Source organism: Papaver somniferum, chromosome 7, assembly GCF_003573695.1.
Source record: "Papaver somniferum cultivar HN1 chromosome 7, ASM357369v1, whole genome shotgun sequence".
Taxonomy (NCBI): domain Eukaryota; kingdom Viridiplantae; phylum Streptophyta; class Magnoliopsida; order Ranunculales; family Papaveraceae; genus Papaver; species Papaver somniferum.
In genome coordinates this window covers 32,811,205-32,824,700 of record NC_039364.1, presented here as the reverse complement: position 1 = coordinate 32,824,700, position 13,496 = coordinate 32,811,205, and positions in this window count along the sequence as shown.

Below are 13,496 nucleotides of genomic sequence, written 5' to 3'. Positions count from 1 at the left end.
TTTGTTTCTCGTCAGAAGGACGATCCTTTTCTTCTCTTTATCAGATTTAAGATGGCCTAGTGTGTTTTTCTATCACCTCAAGTTTCTGTTTTTCTCTTTTTTTGCCTTTTCTTTTATTTACGTCGCGCAGCTGTTTTTCTTCCCCTTTTCTTCCTTATGGCTTATTCCTCTTCCACTCATCCTGATTCAGAGTGCGAGAGTTTGGCAACCAGAATGGCATCTCTATTTACAGATGTTGATCAATCTTTCGAGATCCCTGGAGACCTCAATGATTCCGGTAATGAGCACAAGCACTCCCTCATAATCACAACTATCAACAGACGTGAATATGGGCTCAACATCCTGAACAACTTTCTTCAAAGATCATGGAGGCCATCAGAAAATTAATGCTTTGGACTAGCAATGTACAAAATCAAGTTTGAGTTGGGATGTGCTTTCAACACAATTATCACTAGGTCCGCATGGGATTTTAACGAACATCTCGTTCTTATGGAGGTGTGTGATCCTGATAACTACCCTATGAGTACGAATTCAAATGTGTTGATTTCACAATGCAAGTGCATGGGATTCCATGGACCATGACTACTCAAAAATAAAATAATGTGGAGTTTATTGTATAAAAAATGGAACTCCACATCAAATTCCTGCAAGTAACAAGCAAAATGGGGAAATTTCACTAAAGCAAGGGTCAAACTAGATGCCACAAGGCCGCTCAGACAAGAATTCGAGATCACTCTCCCATCTAAAAAGATGTGCACCGCTCAATTCAGGTATGAGAGATTACCTCAGCGTATGTTTCTTTTGTGGCATATTTTGCCATATTATGAGATAATGTCCTACTATTTCAAAAGAGTGTGAAGAAAAGGTGTTTGACTCTCCGTAATCCTTCATGGAGATGATGCAAGACATGAACACTGCTCGATTCACTGAATAGATGAATGCAAGCTTCAAAACAAAACCGGGTTCATCTTCTATTTTCATCAGAAAAGCTCATGAAGTCACTAGAGAAAATCCAAAAGCTGTTGAAACCGACAATAACCCCAGCATCATCAGAATTTAAATGTCCCCAATCATCTCTCCCACAATTCAGGTGAGTCAATCTCAATCATTAACTATCTCCTATAATCACTCCCAGAATTCACCTCTCAGCCCTGTAACGGCTATTACTACCTCCAATTTAATCACAAAATCCACCATCGCTAATCAAGCCGCCATATCTCCCATAATCAATGGTCGTAACTCCCAATCCTTGGAGACTGCTTCTCTGGCTATACCCGAGAAAAACTCCAACCTTAATTCTGAAAAATATATTCAAAGTAATTCAACCATTACTACTCTATCTCAACCCAAGTCCCAGAAAGGTCTACCCTCCACCCACATTAAAAAACCAATTTACCAAACCGGCAGCACCCTGAACCACAAAGTTACGCAACAACCAAAGACCACTTCTCATAGTCAGGTTTCTCGATGAACCCCATGTATACTGCAATATGACCATATCTACCAAAGAAAATCAGTTCACTAGAACTCTGATATAAAATCTCTTCAAGAACTAACCAAAGAAGATACATCTCAATATCCTCTCCATCTCACACCAAATGATTAGGATATTGCGAAGAAAATGCATCATTAGAAAAGAATGGCTAGAACCATCCATCCTACTGATGCTTGAAGAAACTCTGCACTCTGGAAGCAAAAGAAATGTTGATCCAATGGATTGTGATCCTCCTCTAAAACATTTACATCACACTAATGTCGAGATTGTGGCTTTCCCGAAAAAGTCGCAATCCCAATGTTAGTACAATCATGGAACTGTCGTGGATTAGGGAATAAGATGACAATTCTTACATTAAACACATTCCTACAAAGCTGCAACCTGTCGATTATTTTTCTTTTAGAAACAAGATTGAATGAAAAAATAGTCGAAGAGTGTGTAATTCTCTCAAATTCAGGTATTTTGAGTTTGTTGCTGCCCATGACAGGGGTGGTGGTATTGCAACAGAAATGAAAGCACACTACCCAAACACTTCTAAAAAGGGGATTGCAAATCTGTTGTATGAAATCATACTCAAAATTAGATCAGAAATCAACACTTTCAGTTCTGAAAGTATGTGTTAGAGCACTGCTCGGTCGAACTTGCATGCGTTGCTATCTCAAGCATGTTTGTCAATGTTAGTGATCAAAACTATAAGTCTTGATTTCTAGTCTACTATTAGCTAAGTCTCGGACTAGGATAGAAAGTGTAGTTGAGCTCAAGACTCCATGGCGATCATCATACAAAGACGAAGAACTACTCAAGGAACTGGTGGAACTTCATCGACTAAAAGGTATGTGGAAACTTGAACATATCTATCACTCAAAAATCTATCTACTCTATCTCTTATCTTGAGACAAAAGTCGTATTAATATATAGACTTTGATTATACACATTTGCTATTTCGAGCCGAGTTTATCTCGCTTATCTATTTCTCGAAATATGTGTTGGTAAGCTTTCGCTTTGGCCAAGTTCATCTTTACTAGTGACGAAAGTCATATTAGTTTCAATTACTTGAAAATGGCTTTGACGAAAAATGGTTTGTGAATAACAACTATATTACGTCCTCTAAGAATGTTTCAATGATTTAAATGAGAGTTTAGAATATGTAACCTTGGAAGGATATAAACATTGTGTAGTAACACATATGTGTGTAAGTCCTTATTCCTTGAACCATTTGTTGCTCAGGAAAACCGGAACTAAAGTCCGCGTACCAGTACGCACACTGTCGGAAGTTCACGTCCCGAGAATTTCTGCTGAAGTTTGTGAACTGAAAACAAACTTATTCCGGGTATTTAAGTCCGCGTACCAGTATGCGTACTTAAGTTGGTTATTTTCTAAAAACGGTTATTGGTGAACTTAAACTTATATAAACTAAGGAATGCATAATTGCAAACAGTGGCTATAAAGTTCATGAACTGATTCGAGTGAATCAAATCGTTTTTGCTTCTTCATTTGAGTCATTTGAACTAGTTGTAGTAAAGAAGAATATGGTTGATATGGAAGTGCTCATATGGCTAACCATTTGGTTAACTACTGTTGAACCAACTAAGTGTACATTTTTGGGTACGGTTTCACAAACCTAAATAAACGTGCATTTCATTTGTGTGTAACAAGCTAAGTTCAGTCTAACGGTTGAAAGATATTATCTTGAATCTAATTAGGTTTTCATCTAACGGTGAATATCGAATGCTTTGTTACTAAGCTAACATTGATTGCAAACCCTGATTTGAAAGACTATATAAAGGAGAACTCTAGCAACTGGGAAACCTAATCCCCACACCTCCTGTGTGATACTAGTTGTATTAGCTAGAGTCGATTTTCCTTAAACTTAGGTTTCTTCTCGAGACCATGTAGGTTAACGACTTGAAGACTTCATAGGGATTGTGAAGCCAGACCCAACTATTTTCTTTGTAGTTGCGTGATTTGATCTTGTTGTTTCTATCATATTTGAGTACAATCGTAAGATTGGCTTGAGATTGATTTTTCCGATAGGCAAGATATAAAAGAAGTCACAAACACCTTCGTCTCATCGTTTGTGATTCCGCAATATCTTGTTTCGCTAGTCGATTAAGATTATTGTGAGGTGATTGATAATTCTAGGATGTTCTTCGGGAATATAAGTCCGGGTTATCAATTGGTTCATGTTCACCTTGATTTATCAAAAAACGGAACAAAAACTCGTAGGTATTTATGTGGGAAACAGATTTATCTATTACCGTAGACTTTTATGTGTGATACCGATTTTTTTATTAAAGTCTTCGACTTTGGGTCGTAGCAACTCTTAGTTGTGGGTGAGATCAGCTAAGGTAATCAAGTGCGTAGTATCCTGCTGGGATCAGAGACGTAAGGAGCGCAACTGTACATTGGATCAGTGTGAGATTGATTGGGGTTCAACTACAGCCCAGACCGAAGTTAGTTTGTAGTAGGCTAGTGTCTGTAGCGGTTTAATACAGTGTGTGTTCAATCTGGACTAGGTCCCGGGGTTTTTCTGCATTTGCGGTTTCCTCGTTAACAAAATTTCTGGTGTCTGTGTTATTTCTTTTCCGCATTATATTTTGTTATATAATTGAAATATCATAGGTTGTGCGTTGAATCGATCAATTGGGAAATCTAACCTTTGGTTTTTGATTGAAATTGATTAATCCTTGAACATTGGTCTTTGGTACCGTTCAAGTGATTTATCTTGTATTCAATTAGACTTGCAGATTTCTATTTGCTTGAGTAAGTATTGAATCGAGAAAGAGAGATATAATATACTTTTATTAAGATTGAGTTTGACTGTCTAGTTGATTCTCTTAAAAGTATATTGGAGTTTGTCCATACAGATTGCTAAGCGAAATATTGGGTGTGATTGTTAGACCCCCGCTTTTTCTGTATGAAAAGTCGGCAAGGTCGACGAATGAAGACCATGCCGACTAACATTGGTCGACATACTTAACAATGCTGACTGTATTGTTTTTGACACATATGAGACTGTTGTAAATGCTTCACTAGTCGGCATGGTCGTTCATTTCTTACCATGCCGGCTAACTCCTTGTCGGCACTGTTTTAATTTCTCACCTTGCCGGCTAATGTATAGTCGGTATTGTAATAATCTTAATACCTTGCCGACCTTTGGGGTATACATAAAAGAAAACAAATTTTTGAAAGTTGTAATTCACTTTATTCATGCAATTTTTGTTATTACATTGATTGAAACATAAAATCTAAATCCTTGTCGTCGGAATAACGAATGCACTTAGCAAGTGCATAAATCCTTTGAACCTCTAGGCGACCCTAGTGGACAAGTTATAGTCTCATGAGGTTTACATAGAGATTGTTAGAGCATAGCTCGGTTGAACCCACCAAGCGTTGGTATGTCAAGTTTGGTTGTCATATTTTAGTGAACCAAAACTCATTTAAAGAGTTGCTTGATTATTTACTAGAGTCAACTCCGTATAGGTTATCTTGAAAGTATTAGGATATGAGACATTACAAGTATTACGTGAAGACTTGAAAAATGTGAAGAAGTAAGGAGCTACAACGACGACATCATCCTTCCACTTGAGGTTAGTAATATTTGACTTGAATTATTTCATTCCCTAACATATCTTTCAAGTCGTGCATATTGAAAACATAATTGCGAAGCTGTGAATGATTATACTCTAGTTAGACGTAGTATTAAAGAATACAATACGAAGTATAACACCGATGTTTTGAACTTCGTATATAAGACATCGACATAATTGTTTGAATGCTATTGTGATTATGTATGTGTATGAGGTGAAGGTTTCGTCCTAGGAAACAATGTTTTACATTCGTTTGAAAGAAGTACATTCATAAACTTGTTTTGTGAATCGAAAGGGAAATCACTAGGATTATTGGTATTTGTTATTCATTTCAAATATTTGGATTACCAATATGTGTGTTTAGTATAACCGCTCATGAATTGCTTATGTTCTTGGTAAAACTATTCACAAGGCCCGACTTATGTATTGGTATGACTTCTATTAGTGAAACCGATCTTAAGTAATCACCTGAGATGGTATGATCGATTTGTTGTAATTGGTATGACCAACTCTAGACATTGGGGTATCGATCCTAGTAAGAGGTGCAACCGATCGCAAAAGGGGAATCAATCCTTGTAAGAGGTACAACAAGTTTCTAGTTATTGAGAACCGATCCTATGAACATGTGCAACACGTTTTTAGTTATTGGGAACCGAACCTATGGACATGTGCACCAAATACAAGTTAGATACCATATATATGTGGGAACTGATCCTAGTATCTAGTTAACCAAGTTCTGGTAACTAGTGTGACTAATTATAGTACCCACATGGAGGTAGAACCGAAACTTGTTTTGGTAGAACCGTGAAACCCATGTTTGGTGATTTGATAGGATAATCAATCACATAATTCTTGGAAATCAGATGAACCAATTTTAAACTCGTTTTGGAAGTGTGGCGAATCGGTTCCAAGATAGTAAATATGAAAAATGATTTACTAAGTAAAGATGTCGACATGCTTTGAACATGTGCAGTAAAGCTTATCTTTTATTGTTCAAATATATTCCTTAATAACTAAAGGAGAATCCCGAATCGAAATAAATTGAGAATCTTTTAATTAAGGTTTTTAATTTTATATGCTTTTAATTTTCATCAATTAAAATGCATATCTTTAGAAACAAAAAATTGGTAATGTGCATTTACTAATTGGAGATTTTCTACTGAGATTTCGGTCATTATTTGGACAAAGCATTTCCAAGAATTATGGAAACCGAATTTGGAAATATATTGCATATCTTGAAATATTTTCGATTTTGGAAATTCCTTGGTGTCCAAACTTCCTTGGTCTATAAATATTGAAGTTTGCATTTCAAGCAAACTAATCCTCAGATCCAGCAAAACTACCTAGTTGTGTTGTTACTGGTAGAGCCGCCTATTCGGAGAGGAAAGTAACCTAATTAGGAGAAATCTCTTACGGTCGTTCGGTTTAAAGACTTCTTTGGGATTGAGAAGCTTTATTAGTACAGTTGGTAGGAAATTATATAATTGTAGTTTATTATTAGTTTTTGATTGATTTGATTGACTAACGGTTGTTGAACTTTGATTGCACCTAGTTTGTTTATGCTTGAGAATCTTCTCTTCTGATATAAGATTCACTCAAACTAGATCGAAGTTTCGACGGGGATCTTTAGACTGTTTGTAGATCTAAAAATTTCTTGTGATAATCCATTTTTAACAGACTCTGTTGTGTGTGTGATTGATCACAAGAGATTCAAGTTGATTGTGTGCAGGTGTTTATTGAAGATCTAAGAAAATTTGAAGACAAAGAAGATATTTGGGTATATAATCTTTGGTGTGCACAATACTTGTTTCGGCTGGAAAAGGATCCAACTATAATCGGTTTATCTTTGTGATAGATTGGATTGATTAATTGAGTAGATCGACATCAATACAATTTTTTGTGATTAAAAGTATTGATTGCAAAATCTTGACAATTACTTTGGTAATTGTTATTGGATAGATCTAAGGACCTGAAAAAGGAGTTTATTGGGATAAACAGAAGAGCCGTTTGTCGAACTCATATCACTTGGTTGAAAAGAGTTGTTACCGAACAGATTTGTTGTTCCCTTACTATTTGGAATACGAACCAAAGGAATTGTTCCAAGTGCGTGACTTATTACAAGTTGGAAGCGCTGGGATACATACGGAACTAGGTGAACTATAGATTTAGTTGCTTGGTCTCAACTATACGAAGTTGGTTTAGATTTTGTATAGCAGCTTAATCCTGAGAGTATTCAATTCTGTACAAGGTCCTGAGGTTTTTCTGCATTTGCGGTTTCCTCGTTAATAAAATCTTGCCGTGTCTTTTACTTTTCTATTTCCGCAATTATAATTGTTTTATTATAATTAGAAGTAAAATGCACAAACGTCAATTCCTATTTAATTGATAGCAATTCTATCGTAATTGGTTAAGTCCGAACCTTTTATCAAGTAAACATACTTCATTATTGTATTGTCTCGATCTTGTATCCATAGTCAATCACACAAGTTATCTTGTTGTCGTATTGTCTCGATCTCGTATCCATAGACGATCACAGAAGTGTGAACCGATTAGTTGTATTTTCTCGACTCAGTCCATACACAATCACTTTCGGAGAAAGGACTTATAGGTGGAAAAGTTTTAGATTGAGGTATATTTGGGTACCCTCGTCTTTTCAATTGGTATCAGAGCAGGAAAATACGAAAATATATAACAATCTATGATTGGTGCGATCTAACCTATAAGAAAATTAATTTAATCAGTGATTCAGTTAACGTAACGACAAGATTTGACTACTTCAAAAAATCTTGGCGGAAGACGAATGAAGTACGTAATACTCGTATTCCTAAATGTATTAGGAATTGGAATTATGTCTATGTATGTCTTGGGTGACTTACATAATCCTTTGGATATGATATAGTTGTATATCATTGTGTTTGTTACTGACTGTGACAATGATACAATTCTATATGAGACATGATGTATCTTGAAAATGCATAAGATTCCTCTCAAAAAATTTCATTATAATATGAACCATGGCTATTGTGTTCTTGGAAAATCTGGAATCTTAAATATATTTTGGATGAACTACCAAAGTATATATAATGCGGAAAAGAAATAACACAGACACCAGAATTTTGTTAACGAGGAAACCGCAAATGCAAAAAAACCCCGGGACCTAGTCCAGTTTGAACACCACACTGTATTAAGCCGCTACAGACACTAGCCTACTACCAAGTAACTTCAGAATGGACTGCAGTTGAACCCTGATCAATCTCACACTGATTCAAGTTACAATTGCGCTCCTTACGTCTCTGATACCAGCAGGAAACTACGCACTTGATTCCCTTAGACGATCTCACCCACAAATAAGAGTTGCTACGACCCAAAGTCGAAGACTTGATAAACAAATTTGTCTCACACAGAAAAGTCTACAGGATTGAATAAATCTGTCTCCCACAGAAATACCCAAGAGTTTTTGTTCCGTCTTTAGATAAATCAAGGTGAACATGAACCAATTGATAAACCGGACTTATATTCCCGAAGAACAGCTAATATTATCAATCACCTCACAATAAACTTAATTGACTAGCGAAACAAGTTATTGTGGAATCACAAACGATGAGACGAAGGTGTTTGTGACTACTTTTCTATCTTGCCTATCGGAGATATAAATCTAAAGCCAATTTTACAATCGCACTCAATCACCATAGAAATAGCAAGATCAGATCACACAACTACAAAGAGAATAGTTGGGTCTGGCTTCACAATCCCAATGAAGTCTTCAAGTCGTTAACCTACAGGGTCTCGAGAAGAAACCTAAGGTTAAAGGAGAATCGACTCTAGTTATGCAACTAGTAACACACAGGAGGTGTGGGGATTAGGTTTCCAAGTTGCTGGAGTTCTTCTTTACATAGTTTTCAAATCAGGGTTTGCAATCCAAGTTACCTTAGTAACAAAGCATTCAATATTCACCGTTAGATGAAAAACCTGATTCAACCAAGCTAATTACTTTCAACCGTTAGATTGAACTTAGCTTGTTACACACAAATGAAATGTACCCTCATTTAGGTTTATGTAACCGTACCCAAACGTATACACCATGTTGGTTCACAAATAGTTAACCGAGGTTAGCCATATGATTACTCTCATATCAACCTTATTCATCTTAACCATAACTAGTTCAAATGACTCAAATGAAACTATTTAATGAGTTGTTCAATTGCTATATTCTCATGGATTTATACAATAACACAATTTAGGCAAAATCGGTTTGATTCACTCGAATCAATACATGAATATTATAGCCAGGGTTTGCAATGATTACATTCCTTATTGATAAATGTTTAGGTTCATGTACAACCGATTTTAGAAAGTAACCTACTTAAATATGAGTAGGGGTATGCGTACTTAAGTAACCAGATTTGAGTTTGTTTTAATTTTCAAACTCAACAGAAATTCACGGACGTGAACTTTCCGCCAGTATGCGTACGGGTACACGTACTTTAGGTAACCAGATGAGTTTGGTTTTGGTTTTAAAACTCAGCAGAAATTCACGGAAGTGAACTTCCGCCAGTATGCGTACGGGTACACATACTTACCCAGTCTCCTACAACGTTTTTTGTATACACACGAGTATGCATACTGAAAATGCAGGGGGTCTAACAACCACACACAACAATTCGCTTGGAAATCTGAGAGGACTTACTCCAATACACTTTCTACAGGATCAACTAGACAGTCAGAAAGCATTCAATATTCACCGTTAGCTGAAAACCTGATTAGATTCAAGCTAATATCTTTCAACCATTAGATCGCACTTAGCTTGTTACACACAAATGAAATGCACGTTTATTTAGGTTTGTGTAACCGTACCCAAACATGTACACTTAGTTGGTTCAACAGTAGTTAACCAAATGTTTGGCCATATGAGCACTTCCATATCAACCATATTCTTCTTTACCACAACTAGTTCAAATGACTCAAATGAACTAGTTAGAGAGTTGTTCAGTTGCTTAGATCTTATAGAAGTATACAAGACATAATCGAAGAAAAAACGATTTGATTCACTCGAATCAATTCACGAACTTTATACCCATGGTTTGCAAGTATGCATTCCTTAGTTTACATAAGTTTAAGTTCACGGATAACCGTTTTTAGAAAATAACCAACTTAAGTACGCATACTGGTACGCGTACTTAAGTACCCAAAATAAGTTTGTTTTCAGTTCACAAACTCCAGCAGAAATTCACGGGACGTGAACTTCCGACAGTGCGCGTACTGGTACGCGGACTTTAGTTCCGGTTTTCCTGAGCAGCAAAGTACGCATACTTTGGTTCAAGGAATACTGACTTACACACGTATGTGTTACCAAACAATATTTATATCCTTCCAAGATTATATATTCTAAACTCTCATTTCAATCATTGAAACATTCTTAGAGGACGTTATATAGTTGTTGTTCACAAACCATTTTTCGTCAAAGAAATTTTCAAGTAATTGAAACTTATATGACTTACGTCAATAGTAAAGATGAACTTGGGCAAAGCGAAAGCTTACCAACACATATTTCGAGAAATTGATAAGCGAGATAAACTCGGCTCGAAATGGCAAATGTGCATAATCAAAATCTATATAGCAATACGACTTTTGTTTCAAGATAGGAGATAGAGTAGATAGACTTTTGAGTGATAGATAAGTTCAAGTCTCCACATACCTTTCAGTCGATGAAGTTCCACCAGTTCCTTGAGTAGTTCTTCGTCTTTGTATGATGATCTCCACGGAGTCTTGGGCTCAACTACACTTTCTATCCTAGTCCGAGACTTTGCTATAAGTAGACTAGAAATCAAGACTTATAGTTTTGATCACTAACATTGACAAATATGCTTGAGATAGCAACGCATGCGAGTTCGACTGAGCAGTGTTCTAACAAGATGTATTAACATACCAACAAATTTAGATGCAATCATAAAGCCGAAGCTAAATGCATTCATCAAGGAGTTAATAAAGATACAAGAGAACCCCTAAATATTCCACAGACGCGTTCACCACAAAGATTTGGCAATTAAGCACAAGTTCAAAATGAACTCTCCCCCATAAAATGTCATCCCCGAAGGAACAATAAAATCGACCTTACTTTCACAAGATAAGAAGGATTTCTTTTGGACAAACAAATCACATGTAAAACATGAATTTGAATCCAAAAATATTCAATTGAAATAACCACAAGAGAACCCATGGTTCGTTCAATCGAAAAATACAACCAAATTAATCACAAGAAATCGCATGATTAATTTAATTGAAATACATAACCAAATTAACCACAAAGTGATCAATTCAATTGGTCATGCTCGACATAAGAGAACTTACGGAGCAACAACTAAAATAACCAAAGAGAATGACTAATTTAGTTGGTTATGCTCGACATAGGGAACCTTACGGGGCAACACAGTATATGCACATAAATGTGGACTGGAGATCGACCAAATACTACGGAATAGACAAGGATTCATTCTATTTTCTATCACTATTTGCACAATGACATACAATAGGCTTCATCCTTGTAAACAAAAGTTATATCCTTTCTTCCATCAAAATATAACATAAAAGGCTTTAACTTTTGTAATGCCAAAAGTTCATTCTATCTTCCATCAATACGTTCATATCGACATAATAGAGATAACTTTTGAACAAGTATGGGATAGTCACAGGTTCACGGATGTAAACAACATATCCCATAAGAATTTGCAATATATAAAATCATAAAGATTAAAATTGCAAAAATTATCTTCCAAAAAACTTAGAATTTAAATAAATCTAAAACATGAAGATGAAAATCGTTAGACATAGCAATGTGTACTCACAATAATGGCTATTCCACACCCTAGTTATTCTTCAAAAAACATAAAAAGAAGATTTACTAGACATAATAAAAAATAACTCTACAACAAAGAGCAATCACAAGCGATAATCAGAGTTCCGGTAAGAAAGCTTCACTGGTCCCAGGACTTTCAAGCTTGTGACAGACAGAGTTGACACCATCGTCAGACATGACATTGAGACGATCCTTAAGACATGTCTTCGTCAGAGCGAGTTCGGCGTTGACCTTTAACAATTCGGTTCTTAACCCATCTAGATCTTTTAGAGTGCTAACAAGCAACAGTTTTGCATCGTTAAACTTTCCGATAAAGTTTTGAACAACTTCATTAGAAATATTTTCATCATCCTCAATATCAAACAAGATATTAGGAGATTGAGAAGATGTGTCATCAATTTCCACAAGAGTTCCTTTTTCCTTCTCCTCGAGTGTGAGACCAAACCCCTTATTGAGAAATACTCTAGGAAAATAACAAGTTCCTGAAGATGATCTCATTCTTGACAAAAAGTAGCCTGAAGTATGCGTACTTTTCAACATGTGGGTTTGGTATTTAAATGGTTTCACAGAAACCCTGAGGTTAGGGTTTCCAAAGTCGGTTCGTGACATCAACAAGGATACCCGTACGAACCCGACCTTGGACCATTATTCATAAACAACTCAAAAGAGACGTACTCAATAGATGCAACAAAACACTGATAATGTTTGCCTATGTGAGAGAACTCACATATCTTAGCTCAAAAAATTGTATTTGTACATGACAATTTTTAGAGTAAGAGTGACAGTTTTGACACATCAAAACAAGTTAGAACTATGACACAACAAATGATAAATGCTTAAGCAGAAGTGTTTGTCAATGATCATCCATCTAAGAACGATAAGGAAATATCATAGACACTCAGATAAACATTTTTCCATCAGCATACCTAAATACTTCTCACTCTGTCAGGATTTTTAAAGAGAGTGAGGTTTCAACCTTGTGATTATTTGGCACAATTATGAGCCTTGAGCTCATTAAATGAACGTCATTTCCGGTTAAACCTCTTCTTCCTGATCTTTGGAGGAAAACCATTATGATGTGAAAATTTATAAAATTTACTATCATCAGAATATGACGCATAGTGTTGATTCTTACCTGAAGAACTTTGGCCAGAGGGAACAAACAACCTGTTGATAATTTATTTATATCCTTCAATTATCCTTTTTAAGTTATCTTCCATACCTCCATTTTTGCTTTATTCTTCTGGTATCTTTCTCACATCATGAACAACGTAATCTCCCTTTTTGAAAGAAGAAAAATTATGAGTTATTCTTGATCAAAATGGCTTAAGAAGACTGTTATGTGTTTGAACATTTTAGGAACACATCGAACTGACTTTCCTGGTGGGGTACAAAGGGTGAGTACTAAAAACAAATTGGTTTAGACATACGAATGACAGTTATACCTTTGAGAATTAAATCTAAGGTGTGTTGAAGACGAATAATAGAATTGTCATTCAACCTAGAATTCCTCTTTTGTTTACTCGGTTCTTTTGAATCACAAAAGAGACACACTTTC